Source organism: Rhinopithecus roxellana, chromosome 7 (genome assembly GCF_007565055.1).
Source record: "Rhinopithecus roxellana isolate Shanxi Qingling chromosome 7, ASM756505v1, whole genome shotgun sequence".
In the NCBI taxonomy this organism is placed as follows: domain Eukaryota; kingdom Metazoa; phylum Chordata; class Mammalia; order Primates; family Cercopithecidae; genus Rhinopithecus; species Rhinopithecus roxellana.
This window is the reverse complement of record NC_044555.1, coordinates 102,873,267-102,889,371: the sequence shown is the minus strand read 5'-3', so window position 1 is coordinate 102,889,371 and position 16,105 is coordinate 102,873,267. Positions and strand designations below refer to the sequence as shown.

The window sequence follows — 16,105 nt, the reverse complement described above, 5'->3', positions numbered from 1 at the left end:
CACAGGACACCATATCTGGCTTTTTTGTATTTTTGGTAGAGACGGGGTTTCACCATGTTGGCCAGGCTGGTCTCAAACTCCTGACCTCAGGTGATCCGCCCATCTCAGCCTCTCAAAGTGCTGGGATTACAGGCCTGAGCCACCGCGCCCGGCCCGGCCTGAACTCTTAATGCCCGGCCTGAACTCTTAACTTTATGGTTTCTGTTTGTAACATCTAGAGAGAATGAGAGTGAGAATTTGGTTTCCATCGGCTTTCCTTAGCATTCATTTTGATGAATTTGGGATGCAATTTAAAAGCTGTTTTCATTCTGCGGCCTGTTGATGGAAATGTAGAATTTATCACAGAACCCTTGCCACCATCTTGCATTCCCAAACCAGTATTCATTACCCATAGTAAAAACGGAGATCCTGTTCACATACGTGCACATACACAGACACGCTCCCCACCGTCCCCTTCACGCACACACCCACACACACCTCAGATGGTGAGTGAGATAGAAGTTTACAAAATGGGCCACATGCTAAAACTTGTTAGTCATGTGGTAGAACTGTCTTTTAGCCTGGGTGCGATTGTTCACACCTGTAATCCCAGCACTTTGGGAGGCCAAGATGGGTGGATCACCTGAGGTCAAGAGTTCTGGACCAGCGTGGCCAACATGGTGAAAACCCGTCTCTACTAAAAATACAAAAATCAGCTGGGCATGGTGGCAGGTGCCTGTACTCCCAGGTACTTGGGAGACTGAGACAGCAGAATAGCTAGAACCCGGGAGGTGGCAGTTGCAGTGAGCTGAGATCGTACGACTGCACTCCAATCCGGGTGACAGAGCGAGAATCCATCTCAAAAAAAAAAAAAAGAAAAGAAAAGAAACAAAAAACTGGCCGGGCACGGTGGCTCACGCCTGTAATCCCAGCACTTTGGGAGACTGAGGCGGGCAGATCACGAGGTCAGGAGATCGGGACCATTCTGGTTAACACGATGAAACCCCGTCTCTACTAAAAATACAAAAAATATTAGCCGGGCGTGATGGTGGGGACCTGTAGTCCCAGCTACTCGGGAGGCTGAGGCAAGAGAATGACGTGAACCCAGGAGCGGAGCTTGCAGTGAGCCGCGATCCCGCCACTAAGACTCCGTTTCAAAAAAAAAAAAAAAAAAAAACCAAAACTGTCTTTATGTCCTACACCTAGCATTTACTAAGTAGAAGATGTGCCCTTTTGAAGGGCATATCTACTCCTAGAACTTTAACTACAATGTTTTGCAGTAGAAACAGATGCTATTATATTAAGGTGAAGTGACTAGAATTAGTAACTTGGTGTTGACAGATCACGCTAATCAAAGATTAGCGTTGGAGTTTAGAAAGCTGGAGAGCATAAATATTCCAGATGACCAGGAAAGGAAAAGTCAGAGAAACAGTTTTTAAGTAGCACTGTTATAATGACCTGTAAAACTTGAAATGAGAGAAAGCTGTTTCTAAAATGAAGAATTACATATTTAAAACATTAGTTTCCTCAATGATACTGCTACATATCTGAAAAGGGTGGTTACGTAGCATTTGGGACAGACCCATCTCAGTGGTTTGAGGCAACAGGTGTGGCTGAAGAAAAGGTAAGGCTGGGCAAAAACCAACATTTCTGGTCTAAACTGATACTGTCTTCTTACTTGAGGCAGTTGCCTGTGCCCTGGTTTTCTCTGTCTGAAAAATGAATGATAACACATACTCTTCAAAGTAGCTCAAAATGCTTGGTAGTTACCTACTATTCCCTGATAGGCCACAGGCAGATAGTTCTATGCTTAGAAATGGAGAATTTGATACTCAGAAAAGTTGAAGAAGCTTCATTCACATAGTGAGTCAGCAACAAAGACAGATGGAAAAACATGTCCTCTGACTCCTGCCATTATATTCCTTCTCTTCTGCATTATGTTGCCTTTTGATATTTCATGAAGGTTTTGTGATTGGTGAAATAAATTAAAGCACTTCCATGAAGGAGACAAAATGTGACCCAGTGTCTGCTGATGGTGGTTAGTGATGAGGACAGGGGAACGCTCTGCCTCATAATGGGGACGATCCGGTGAGGGCTCCTTTTCACAGGTGATCACACTGTGAGTCACCTCCTTATGCTGAGAGTTTAGTATGCTATTATAAAATACTTTATTGTAGGCCGTGTAAAAATTACCATTGTCGCCAGGCGCGGTGGCTCAAGCCTGTAATCCCAGCACTTTGGGAGGCCGAGACGGGCGGATCACGAGGTCAGGAGATCGAGACCATCCTGGCTAACACGGTGAAAACCCGTCTCTACTAAAAAATGCAAAAAATTAGCAGGGCGAGGTGGCGGTCGCCTGTGGTCCCAGCTACTCGGAGGCTGAGGCAGGAGAATGGCGTGAACCCGGGAGGCGGAGTTTGCAGTGAGCTGAGATCCGGCCACAGCACTCCAGCCTGGGCGACAGAGCGAGACTCCGTCTCAAAAAAATAAAATAAAATAAAATAAAATAAAATAAAATAAAATAAAATACTTTATTATATTATTTATGAAGGACTAGAGTATCTATTGTCTTACTTTCTTTCATTCTCATGAGGTAGAATAGAGCCGCAGATGGCATTATGCATGCTTTATCCCAGACAGATGATAATAATATCTGCCACTTACTGAGTACCTTGCTGGACTCAAACACTCTTACATATTTATATCTTCCCATTGGGCCATCATGTGGACCTTGTGAAATACGTGGAATAGCTCCATTGTTATAGATATGAACCCGGGGCTCAGAGAAGCTAAGTAATTTGTTCAGGGTCGCACAGACTTACAGGTCTGTCAGACTCCTAAGACCCTGATGCTTTCATTGTGCTGCATTTCCTTTCAAATTATTAACTTGCCCTATGTCAGTACAGAAATGGCCTCCTCAGCCTAGCCCAGTGCTCCAACTAATTGTTCTCTCTCATAAAAGGCACTCACAACTAACCAGTTGCTTAATTTAGCAACTCACTGATTAGATTGCTAGACCAGTTAAAGGCACATTTCAATAATGAGAGCAGTTATCACATATCTAGTACTTACCATGTGCCAGACTCTGATCTAAATTTATGACACATATTCAATCATTTAAGCCTTGCAACCATGTATAAAATAGTGAACTGCGATATGATGGAGTTTTTCTTATTTTCATCCCGGGATGAGAAAATAGAGGCAGAAGAGTTTTAAGCAATTTGCATGGTTAATAAAGTGTGGAGCCAGGATTTGAACCCAATCTGGCTCTAGACCTCTTTACTACGGCTCTCAGTTAGAAAAGTATTCAGTTCAGCAAGTGTTGATTTAGTTCCTGTGTGCTATGCCAGCAGAAAATATAGTTCCTACACAGAAGAGCTTACATTTTTGACATAAATCAAAATGTATATACTTGAAATAAATGCTACAACACCTTAGCATATGGGGTGTAAATGTTGTATATGGATGAAAATGAATAATAGAGACTGTAAGTGAGTTGCCTGAGAGTTAATTTGCCTTCGCAAGTAATGTTCTTGACTATGGACGAGTGACTTGGGCACTGGGGAGAAGCTGTTCCATGTGTTCTAAAATAAGCAGGTTACTTGGCTACTGTTCAAACTCTAAATAGGTATATGGGTTGTAGCTATTTGACCTGAACTAACTTTAAATTCCCCTGAGTCCTTGTATGATTTTGGAAAAAAAAGAAGAAGAAGAAAGAAAACTTTTCTCTTTAAATGCTGCGTTTAAGTTAGAATTTATTAAATTCTCGACAAAATACTGCCAGGCTGACAGGAAGGGGATTTGTAAGTATTGTATCATTCTTTTGTCAGGGTGTTCTCTTTTTCTAGCAGGAAGTGTTGTGACTTGCTCTCTAAAGTTGCAATTGTAAGAAGAATGTTGGGTTTCCAGATTGCTTTTCTGGGCGTGGGAGAAGGTTCTGTCTATCAGTGCTGTGAGAAAGGAAAGAACCAAGTTTGCTCTCAGCGGGTAACTATTTTAATATTATCTTGACAGGCTCTAACTTTCAGATTACTAAATCTAAATTTAAATACTAAATGATTAAGCAGAAATTTACTTTAGAAAGCTTGAAATTCCTGTTATTTATTTGTGCAGTTAAGCATTTGGAGTCACTTTAAAAAATACTATTTACTCAACTAGAATAAAATTTTTGTTGAGAGAAAATTTTGAAGTTTAGATTCTAACCTGTTCTGTGTGTATTCTGTATTTGTCTTTATTTAGAGATTGTTTAGGGAGTTTATACTTTTTAAAAATGGGTTTTGAAGTCCTAATTATATATTTGTATTTATCAAGTATCTAAAACACTAAATAATAGAAATTATTGTCTATATTTGTGGTGGGGGAGGAAGTTCAAATGCCTTTGATCCCAGTTAAATGGTTTTTCAAAATTGCGTAAAATGGAGATTGAGGTGGCTGTCATGACAGAACATGCCATGATTAAATTAGTATTCTACTCTTCCTAAGTGGGTTAAATCAAACAGTTGTCTCAATGTTTATAATTTATAAAATAATAAAAATCACTGGTGATTAAATTTTGATGGTATTGGTACTTGGCAGCAATAGTGATTTCTGGTGCTCGGATATATCAGGATTTTCCATCACATGGTTGTCATATAAGTTTAATTTCCCCATATTTCCAGCAAAGGGAAGTATAGCTAGTTACATAGTCAATCCTCACTCTGAGTTGAATCACCTCTTGGACTGGTTGTACTTAGTATACGCATATGAAGTAAAAAGTGAAGTATGAAACAAAACAAACCAGTTTTTTCAATTAACAAGTGCTGTATTTGCTAACATATAAGCAAGGTATATAACACTGTAGGAGGCATTTTCAGTGACTTGCCGATAGCTTTCTGCTTAGTGTATATAGTGATTTGAGTTGTAGGTCACAATATTTTATGGCATTTTTATTTTAAATTGAAAGGAAGCATGATAACTAGTCTGATCTTGCGTAATGTCTCTCTCTCTCTCCCTCTCTCTCTCTCTCTCTCTCTCTCACACACACACACACACAGGCACACACACACCCCACACACATATCCCTGAAAGTTGCCCTTGGCTTCACTCCAACATATGTTAATTTTCATAAGAAAGGAAACTGAAAATACTTCTTAGGTATGAACATTAATGAATTTCATTAGCAGCAGATTTATTTTCCCATAAATTATTCAGATTTTTGGGGTAGATGTAAAAGTTTACTTAGGAGGTATGGAAGACATTAGACCTTTTAAAAGAAAAGTGGGCTATTTCAATCTAAGAAGTTAGTTAATGTATCTTAGCTTTCTGAAGCTAGGGGAGGGAGAGGTGTTTTTTTGTTGTGCCTTTGGGTTTGAAATAGTATTCTTCATCCCAGGAAAAGGGGCTTTTAGATCATAATTAAGACTTGCATTAAATAGCTGCAAAATTCTTGCCTGAGAAACATTTAAATGATGTCTTTAATCTGACCAAATTGAATTGAATATTTCTATTATTAGAAAAAGCTATGTATTTATTTTTAAATAGCCATTGCTTTCAGATCTTATCTTTATTAAGCATAAAAAAAGGAAAGGAAACTTTTACCTAAAATGGAGGTATTTGATATTCCTCCAGGAAATGACACAGGATTGGGCACCCTTTGGGGGTTAAGTGACTCATAGATATTGGACTGAAAACAAAACAAAACAAAAAATCAATTAGAATCTAGCTAATCATCAATTATAGCACAGAATAGAGATATTTCCAGAAAAAATGAACTCATTTCTTAATAGCTATGTAGGGATGAAATCACAGGATTTCTGAGATTTGCTTTAAAGTAATTCAGGGAAGAGAGACAGATAGGGAAGGAGGGAGGGAGCAGAAAGGACAGGAAGAGAGAATAGATGAACCAAGCAAATGTGGAGAAATCTGGATAAATGTAGAATCTGTGATGGGTTTATGGGTGTTTTTTGTGCTATTTTCTCTTGTATATATTGAAAATATTGACAATAAAAATGTTAGTAGACCTTTAGTTTGGGGCAATTTATATTTCCTTACTTCCTTTCTCTCTCTCTCTCTCGCTCTCTTTCTCTCTCTCTTTCTTTTCTTTCTGATGGAGTCTCACTCTGTTGCCCAGGCTGGAGTGCAGTGGCTTGATCTTGGCTCACTGCAACCTCTACCTCCCAAGTTCAAGAAGTTCTCCTGCCTCAGCCTCCCATGTAGCTGGGATTACAGGCGCCCACCACCATGCCCGACTAATTTTTGTATTTTTAGTAGAGACGAGGTTTCACCATATTGGCCAGGCTGGTCTTTAACTCCTTATATTTACTTCTAAATGTTAACTTTTATCTATAAATTGCAGGCCTGTCAAAACATGATGTACGCATGATGTGTATGACTGTAAAGGTTAAATGTGCTGCTTGAATGCCGAAATGATTGAAAGTGAAAACTGCTTCTGAAAAGGTTTATTTCTGTTTGATTTTCAGCTAAATTCAAAGGACAGGTCACAAACATCTTGAAGAGTCTTGTAGTATCTTGAAGTATTGAATAAGGGTAGTTAAAGCATGATAACAGGCCAATTGGATGTGAAGAATGTGAGGACGTTATTGATTTTGACTATTTTGTTCATAGCTTTCTCCAATACAGTATGTGTTTTTAAAACCATGTGAGAGGACTATATAACCTTCATGATGTGTAGGTCTGTGCACTTTCCCTACTCACCTCCATGGAAATTTATTTATTGAACAAACATTCGGTAGGTGCTTGTTGTGAGCCAAGATACAAAGTCAAATAAGATACCAACCGTGCTTTCAAGGAGCTCACAGGCTCATGGAGGAGATAGAGAAAGAAATACATGTAATCACACTGAAAGCTGAAAAGGGCTAGGAATATGGGGAAGGGGAGGAACTGGTTAGCAACTATGACCCTATGATGCATCGCCTTTAAAATAATACAAGACTGGGCGCAGTGGTTCATGCCTGTAATCCCAGCATTTGGGAAGGCCTGGGTGGGCAGATCACTTGAGGTCAGTAGTTCGTGACAAGCCTGGCCCACATGGTGAAACCCCGTCTTTCCTAAAAGTACAAAAATTAGCCAGATGCGGTGGCTCATGCTTGTAATGCTAGCTACTGCGAAAGCTGAGGCAGGAGAATCACTTGAACCCAGGAGGCGGAGGTTGCAGTGAGCTGAGATAGAGCCACTGCACTCCAGCCTGGGCGACAGAGCAAGACTCTGTCCCAAAATAATAATAATAATATAAAAAGGCTGGGCGCGGTGGCTCACACCTATATTCCCAGCACTTAAGGAAGCTGAGGCGGGTGGATCACCTGAGGTCAAGACTTCGAGACCAGCCTGATCAACATGGTGAAACCCCCTCTCTAGTAAAACTACAAAAACTAGCCAGGCATGGTGGTGGGGGCCTGTAATCCCAGCTACCTGGGAGGCTGAGGCAGGAGAATCAATTGAACCCGGGAGGTGGAGGTTGCTGTGAGCCGAGATCATGCCATTGCACTCCAGCCTGGGCAACAGAGCAAGACTCTGTCTCAAAGCTAATAATAGTAATATAATGTAATGTAATATAATACAAACAGAAAATTGGAGATGGCTTAATTGATTGTGGGTATTACAGTGGTAGAAGAGGGCTAAAATGGCTTAGTCTAACCCCATGCATGACTTTGCAAATAACTCTTCTGCTCTCATCTCTCTTCCTCGCCCTTCTTAATAAACCTTTATATGTTTCTCATGCATCCACAAGGGTTATTGGAGCATTGTACGTGCAGAACAGAGCCATCTCTTCTTCACATTAAAGAGTAGACTGATGTTTAAGTCTCCTTAAAGGTTTTAGATATATCCAAGGCCAAATTATAGTTATAGGTAGGCAGCTACTTGGAGTCGGATAAAGGGTAGAGTTAGCCTTCAGTCACAGATAGAGCCTCTAAAGTTCATTTCTCAATTGATTTGGAATTCGAAGCATATTTTGTCATGGAAATAGTAGTAAGGTTTTTCAGGTTACTTTACAAGTATCCCTGAAATTTTATATTATGTTATCTGACATGATACGGTTTTGTTCTATGATATTTTATTTTCATTGTCTTCTAGGTGAATTGTAGAAGCACAGTTGCTAAATATATCCAAATTTATGTTCCATCAGCCAGTTACTTTATTCTGTAGTTCCTGATACTATACAGTCTAATCAGTGTGTATAATAATGCCTCATGAGAAAATACTGTCAATTTTATTTGGGGTACCTAATGATGTCCTCTGTTTAGTTGTACAATTTGCAGCTGAAATATTAAGTAGAATGAACAGAAGAGCTAGACCTGAAAAAAAACTTTCCAAAGTGAAGTCTGCTATACGTGGTGATTATTTCTTTCATAGATGTTTGCTCGCCACATTGACTATAAGAAGCAATTTTTGGCTGGGCATGGTGGCTCATACCTGTAACCTCAGCACTTTTGGAGGCCAAAGCGGACAAATCACTTGAGCCCAGGAGATCAAGACCAACCTGGACAACATGGCAAAACCCCATCTCTCCAAAAAATACAAAAATTAACTGGATGTGGTAGTGCGTGCTTCAAATCCCAGTTACTCAGGGGGCTAATGTGGGAAGATTTCTTGAGCCCAGGAGTTGGAGGCTTCAGTTATCATGACACTGCACTCCAGCCTGGGCGACACAGTGAGATTCTATCTAAAAAAAAAAAAAGAAGCAGCAGCAATTTTTGATAATGCTGATGTGCTAGAATCAATGCACTGTAAAACACTCTACCACTTTTCCTTCTGCTTCAACCTTTCCTAAACTTTTAGGACTAGGAACCTATGACACATGTGAGGGCATTTAGGTTTTGACTCCCTTATTTTGACTTTCAGAGCAACAAATCATTAAATAAAAATTGTGTATATAGCCTCTTACGCGTTTACAATTAGTCCTTTACCAAGATTCCTTGAAAGTTTCCTAAAATGAGTAAGGAAAATTCCAAGCAAAATTCCAAGCCGCTTGTTCTTGAGAAAAATCTTAAAAAAAAATATTAAAATGAAAAGTAAATCACATAGATAACTTGAATGTTTGTTTTATATTAAGACTAAGTTATTGGCACTGATATAATGGGAGTGGTTGTTCACAATACTTAGCATTCAGGAGGCTGAAATTAAGCAGTATTAATACAGAGAAGCAGAAGCCTGTCATATATAGGAATGAATGTGTCAGGAAAAAGTAAGCATTTGTGTGCTTTTTTCAGAATGTTGCCTGTTTTATGATCAGTGCCAATTTAACACCAATGTTTTAAATAAATAACTTTCAGAACTCTGTATAGTCTTTACTGAACTAATTGTCTATATTCTGTATGTTTTATACAATTAAAGTTTTGGTTATTTTAGTTCATGGCTTAAGTGAATCCCTTATCCTTTTAAGTGATGAAAACAAATTACTATTAGCTGGAGGGGGTTACTATCTGCATTTTCTGGCAAATGTTCTTATTTCTCGATATCATGATCATATTTGTTAGTAGCTTTTTAAGTTATTTTCCAAAGGCTATACTGGGCATGTACCTTCTCTCTGCAAAGCAATGTGTAGTCTCTTTGTTTTTGTTTTTCTGGGAAGAGTAGTTAATTGGCTGGGCACTGCAGCTCAAGCCCGTAACCCCAGCACTTTAGGAGGCTGAGGCAGGAGGATCACTTGAGCCCTGGAGTTTTAGTCCAGCTTGGCAATATAGTGAAATCCTATCTCTACCAAAAAAAAAAAAAAAAAAAAAAAAAGAAATAAAATTTAAAAATTAGCCAAGTATGGTGGTGCATGCTTGTAGTCCTAGCTACTGGGGGTGGGAGATGCTGAAGCAGGAGGATCACTTGAGGCCAGGAGTTGGAGGCTGCAGTGATCATGCCACTGCACTGCAGCGATCATGCCACTGCACTGCAGCCTGGACAACTCAGCAAGCCTCTATCTCAAAAAGAAAAAAAAAAAAAGGAAAGAGAGAAAAAATAGTTAATTACCTTTCCTCCAACACATTCTTTTGCTTTCTTTCTTTTTTTTTTTTTTTTTTTTTTTTTTTTTTTTTTTTTTTTTTTCCAGCTATGCTTGGAGAAATACATCATTTTTTTTTTTTTTTTTTTTTTGAGGCGGAGTCTCGCTGTGTCGCCCAGGCTGGAGTGCAGTGGTCCGATCTCGGCTCACTGCAGCCTCCGCCTCTTGGGTTCAAGCAATTCTCCTGCCTCAGCCCCCTGAGTAGCTGGGACTACAGGAGCATGCAGGCACGCCCTGCTAATTTTTGTATTTTTAGTAGAGACAGGGCTTCACCATGTTGGCCAGAATGGTCTTGATCTCTGACCTCGTGATCTGCCTGCCTCGACCTCGCAAAGTGCTGGGATTACAGGTATGAGTCACTGCACCTGGCCGAGAAATACATCTTTTTAATTGTGCTTCACAACTTTGTGTCCTGGGCAAAGTCAGTGACTATTCCAGGCACTTGTTTATTCCCTAATACAATTTAGGGAATGAAGTTATGGAACTCTACAGACGTTTCAACTTTCAAATTCTCATTGCCGTAATCACTGGGTATTGGGAATACTGGGAATTTTCACTACCCTCTAAACATTGCAATTGGTTGGAGTATTTTATTTACTTTTTATTTTTATTTTATTTTTTTTTTTAGAGGCAGGCAACCATAGCTCAATGCAGCCTCAAACTCCTGGGTTTAAGTGATCCGTCTGCCCCAGCCTTCCTAGTAGCTAGGACTACAGGCTTAGGCCACCATGCCGGCTGATTTAAATTTTTTTCTTTCTTTTTTGTTTTTTTTAGAGAAGGAGTCTTGCTATGTTGTACAGGTTGGTCCCGAACTCCTGGCCTCAAGCAATTCTCCCACTTCTGCCTCCCAAAGCACTGGGATTATAAGCATGAGCCACTACCCTCAGCCTCAGTTGGTGTATTTTTTAAGCCATGCCTATGTAACCAACATCCAGCAGTGGGGGTAAAAGGTGAAGTTTAGAGTGTTCTCCAGAAACAAACAATCTTGAAATGAGACTTGCAGAGCAAAGAATTACACAAGTTTTTGTGTGCTATTCGTGAAAGAAGTGTTCTGTTTTACTGAGGAAGATTGTTCTCTTTGACCAAGTTTAAGAATCTGTGTAAAGAAGGTAGATAAACTGAACCAAGTAGGACAATGGAAGTCCCAGCTAGACTGTCCTCATATCTACTTATGTAACTATAGAGAGAAGTCTATAATTACATTTCTAAATTTTGTGGCAAGATTCTAAATTCTATGGGAGTTGAAGTGAAAGATCAGTGGGAGGTGGAGTCATTGGGAAACATGCTTTGGGAGAGGATGAGGTTTCTGGACCTTGCTTGAAGGGTGAGTAGAATTTGGATAGAGAGAGAGGAAAAATAGAGGAGGGTATTCTAACCTTGAGAAGCAGATAGAGAGAGAGGAAGTTTTTTTTTTTTTTTTTTTTGAGACGGAGTCTTGCTCTGCCGCCCAGGCTGGAGTGCAGTGGCCGGCTCTCAGCTCACTGCAAGCTCCGCCTCCCGGGTTGACGCCATTCTCCTGTCTCAGCCCCCCGAGTAGCTGGGACTACAGGCGCCCGCCTCGTCGCCCGGCTGGTTTTTTGTATTTTTTAGTAGAGACGGGGTTTCACCGTATTAGCCAGGATGGTCTCGATCTCCTGACCTCGTGATCCGCCCGTCTCGGCCTCCCAAAGTGCTGGGATTACAGGCTTGAGCCACCGCGCCCGGCGAGAGAGAGGAAGTTTTTAATGGGAGACAGGAAAAGCAGAAGAGACCAGGATAAAACAAAAGGTACTGATAGAGGAGAATCCAGGACCAGCTGTAATAGAAGAAACACAGTTTCGTGAGAGTACTGGGAAGATAAATTTTATCTTGGGTGTGGACAATCTGAAGATACTTCCTGAAATATGCTTTTGAAGTGTCTAGATAGATGGGTGAAGAGCATTCCACTGGAGAGACCCAGTGGTCTCTCCAGGGAGTGGAAGAAGTGGGAAAATACATGGCCTGTTTGGGGAATAAGGTCTCTTGAGAGTGTTGGGTTCAAGGGTGTAGTCGTATAATGGGAAGTAACATTGGAAAGATGGGCAGACATTAGCAAGAAGTCAAGTCAGAAAAGTGTAGGGGCTTGAATGCTGTACTAAAAAGGGACTTTCTTTTGTATGAAATGTTTATAAGGTCTACTCTTCAGGAGGTTAGCAGTGTAAAGATTGCACTGGAGGAAGACGGAACAGCAGGCAGATCTGATAAAAAGCTTTTGGAGTAGGCCAGACAAGAGGTGATAAACAGATACGATGAAAGAATCTCAAAGATTGCAAGGCAAGAATCCAGAGGGATTGGAAGTTGACTGATCCTCCCTTTGTTTTTTATGGTCAAACTGCAGTCTGGAGACAGAGGAAAGTGGGAAAGTTGAAAATGAGATCTGATTTGGCAGGAGAAAGAGTTAGGAAAAACAGGGAAAATAATGTGGCAGTAAGATAGATTGGAGACACTTAGACTTTCCTAACTTGAATCTTCCTCGCTGACTTTCCTTCTCCATTGGCCACTTCCAAATGGGACCCTGATCTGCTGCTGCAAGTGTGTCTGTCATTAACCCTAGGCACAATGCCCTTACCAGTGATGTCTCTCTGAGAATGCCCTTACTGGGGATGTCTGAGAAAATCCTACTTGCACTCAAAGGCAGAGTTCAAACGTCACCTCGGAAAAAACTTTCCTGACACCTACCACTTAGTATATATGACTATGATGGCATGATAGCACTAATGTTGTATTTTTGTTTTTCCATCTGTTTCCCCCACTAGACAGTAACCTCTTCCAGAAAGAAGGGAATTTGGATCCTAATTGTTTCTTTCTGGAGCACCCAACACAGTGCCTGGTGCATACTAAGCCTTAAGTTAACGCTTGATGAATATAAATAAATAAGTGGGTGAGTGTGGTAGACATTCAAGTTGGGAATCTTCTAAAGTCATTAGGAAACATGAGACTGGAACTTTAGTAATCATAGTATGAATAGGTGAGTTTTAGCCCACAGTGTTGCACACCCATCCAAGCTAGAGACTAGTGCTGAGCTGTTCACTTACCTAACTAGGGAGGTGGCAGGGTGGCAGTTTCTATTGGTAAAGGTAGGTATGCAAAGTGTGGGTGTTCAAAAACACTGCCTGTTTTGGATGGAGGAAGGTGACAACACCCCTTTTCTGATCATTCTTGAATTGTTCACACATAATGGTGGCTAACTTGTTTATTTTCATTTATAGTGAAATAATGTATTTCTTCCATGTTTTGTCCCCTCTTTGTTGCCTTCTTGTTCATTTTAGGAGCTCAAGTATGTGTTGCCCAATCTCTGATTTAAGTGATGAGCTTCTCTTTTCCAATTCTATTTACCATACTAGTGGCTGGGATGAAGTCTATGGTGAATATCCTGTTTTTATCTTTTGGCTGCCTTTCAATTTCAAGAAAAAAAAAAATCAAGTTTATGATCAAAGTTGGTTACCCCCAGATGAGTTTCCCGCGTGCATTCCCTTTCTCCTGGACCTCATGGTACTGAATGACACAGATGAATAAGTAGATTATTCAGTCAGCTGCATTCCTAAAGTGAGTGAGTGCTTTAGGAGACAAAATAGGCACCCCCGTCCCCCTTCAAATCCTTTCAGAATTTGAGTAATAGTTTCAGGTAGTTGTAAGTACACCTTTCTCAGCAAAGATCTGTGTTCACGGTTTATGTATAGTTAAATGAGCCGGTGGAGTGGTTTCATAATTGCAGTATTGTTAGTCAAACTCTGTAATTAGGGATGACTTCATAGGCATAAGATTCTTCTATGGGTCACGCCCTGAATTCATACCCAGTTGTACACTATATCCTTTTACGAAAAAACAAACAAACAAGGTTTTGTGTGCTTTTGTTTTATTCCCTTATTGGAAAATCTGTTTTCCTGTGTCTTATATGTTTACTGAAGGAGGGCTAGCTTTTTTCTACAGCTTTCCCTTTTCCTTTACAGAAATGGCAGGCATAGGAGCTAGGGAGGAAACAGAATTTGGGACAGATCAAAGTGCTTTGCAGATGAACAAATTCAGAAAAGTGTAGAGACTCCAGGACGTTTTATTTTTGATAAGTATTAAAATTGCTGAGTTTAAATGGAGGAAAAATATATTTCTATTTCTTTGAGTGTCCGTTCTCTTTCTCTCTCCCTCTCTCTCATCATGTAAATAAAGTCCACTTTTGCTTTGTGGCACACATCTGTAGTCTCAGCTACTCAGGAGGCTGAGGCAGGAGGATTGCTTGAGCCCAGAAGATTGAGGCTGCACTGAGCTGAGATTGCACCACAGCCTGGGTGACAGAGTGAAACCCTGTCTCAAAAAAAAAAAAAAAATACGTAAACTCCATTTTTGTGAGAAGCAGACTGGGAATGAGGACATATTTGAAAATCAGGGTTTTTTTCCTTTTGCCTGTAAATCACATATTGTGAAATTGGAGTTAAACTTTTATTCAGCAAGTAATACTTTCTCTTCACCTTTTTCCAGTACTCGTGAAACAATTTGCAAATTAGGAGGAATGTGACAATATTGACAAGCTGTTAGCTATTTTGAAAAGTGATTCTAAATTATTTAAAGAAAAATTGCTGTTTATTTGTTTGTATATCTCCTGTCTGCTCTTCAAATTGTGTTTAGAAACTGGCCTTATGGAGGAGCCAAATTGAGTCATGGATTAAAAAGTGACTGACAGGTTTTCCTTTAGGTTCATCCTTCTTAAATTACTTTGACCAAAGGCTTGTAATTTTTATATATGAGAGAGACCTATTATACTCTGTAGTCAGTAATTATAGGGAGATGAGATAACTTAATTTATCCCATGTAAAAGGCTATTAGTAGAATTAATGCCTTATATTTATTTATACAGTTCTTCAAAATTAACCCAGGCATTCATTTATTGCCTATTTTCTTTCATGAAGGATTTGAAGTTGCTGTGTAATACTTCATAGTCACAGTATGCTGTCATATATACCATCTGTAATCTTCATTAGGCCCTGGAGGAAGTAGGTATTATTATCACTATTTTCAAATGAGGAAACTTAGGCTGAGACAGATTAATTAAACTTGCTCATGGACACATTACTAGGGAATAGCAGAACCAGAGCAATAATCGATGCCTTCTAATTTCACGTCCCACAGTCTTTCTTCTGTTAGAACATACTACCTCCTTGGGCAAGGTACAACAGCTTGGTGTACTGGTACTTGAGATTACATGAAGTGTCTACAGGGCAGTATTGATATCAAATCTTGTGTTTTGTTTTGTGAACCCATCCGGGATGTTTTAGTAGCTTTAAGAGAAAAAAGTCCTGTAGTACAATGAATGCCCCATGAAGAGGAATAGAACTTCTGTTATTTTAATGTGTAAGATTTTAATTTTTTAATATCTTTAGTCATTCCCAAGTTACTTAATGTGATGTTTTCTCCCAAGATAGTACTTTACTGCTTGATTTCCTTAAAGACACCATCAAGTACCTGTGAGTAGTGTTAAGGACAGACCATTTTTTAATTCATAGTGGCATAAAGAAATCTACATTAAACAACTTTATTTTAAACTTCAAATAGCAAATTTTACAATTGTAATTCTTATCTACTAGAGCATATATTGTGAGCTTTTTAAATTTGGCTTTATATTTTTTAGTCTTGGCCCAGGTACTTCAGAGTAGCATTTCTTTATTTCCTTTCAAATAACTGTCAATAAATGAATATGGGTTTTATTTAAATTGGAAAGTCCTGCATTAAACTGTTCTGCTATCCCAAAACAATCTTGTCTGGAAATACAGTTTTGAGGATATGTGCATGTTCCAATTTCTTCTTTTTGTTCTTACTGAAGTGTGTCTCTTTAATGTCTCCAATAGATGGAAAATCTGAGTTATATGTGCAAAGTCACTTTAGGCTTTTTAAAAGGCAATTAGAAATAAGAAACTTAGGGCTGGGTGCGGTGGCTCAGGCCTGTAATCCCAGCACTTTGGGAGGCCGAGACGGGCGGATCACGAGGTCAGGAGATCGAGACCATCCTGGCTAACACGGTGAAACTCCGTCTCTACTAAAATATACAAAAAAAAAAAAAAAAAAAAAACTAGCTGGGCGAGGTGGTGGGCACCTGTAGTCCCAGCTACTTGGGAGGCTGAGGCAGGAGAA

At 39.7% G+C, this 16,105-nt stretch overlaps 1 protein-coding gene across 3 annotated transcripts in view; it reads left to right on the top strand.

Moving 5' to 3' along the window:
* Positions 1 to 16,105, top strand: part of PLS3 (plastin 3) — a 90,476-nt gene that overhangs the window by 28,286 nt on the left and 46,085 nt on the right. Inside the window, exon 1 of one of the 3 annotated variants that reach the window (XM_010355964.2) lies at positions 3,839 to 3,966. The exons of the other annotated variants lie outside the window; for them this stretch is intronic. The gene's annotated coding sequence lies outside the window, so the exon portion shown is untranslated. Of the gene's footprint in view, positions 1 to 3,838; positions 3,967 to 16,105 lie in introns of those variants that run through there. 3 annotated transcript variants of the gene reach the window in all.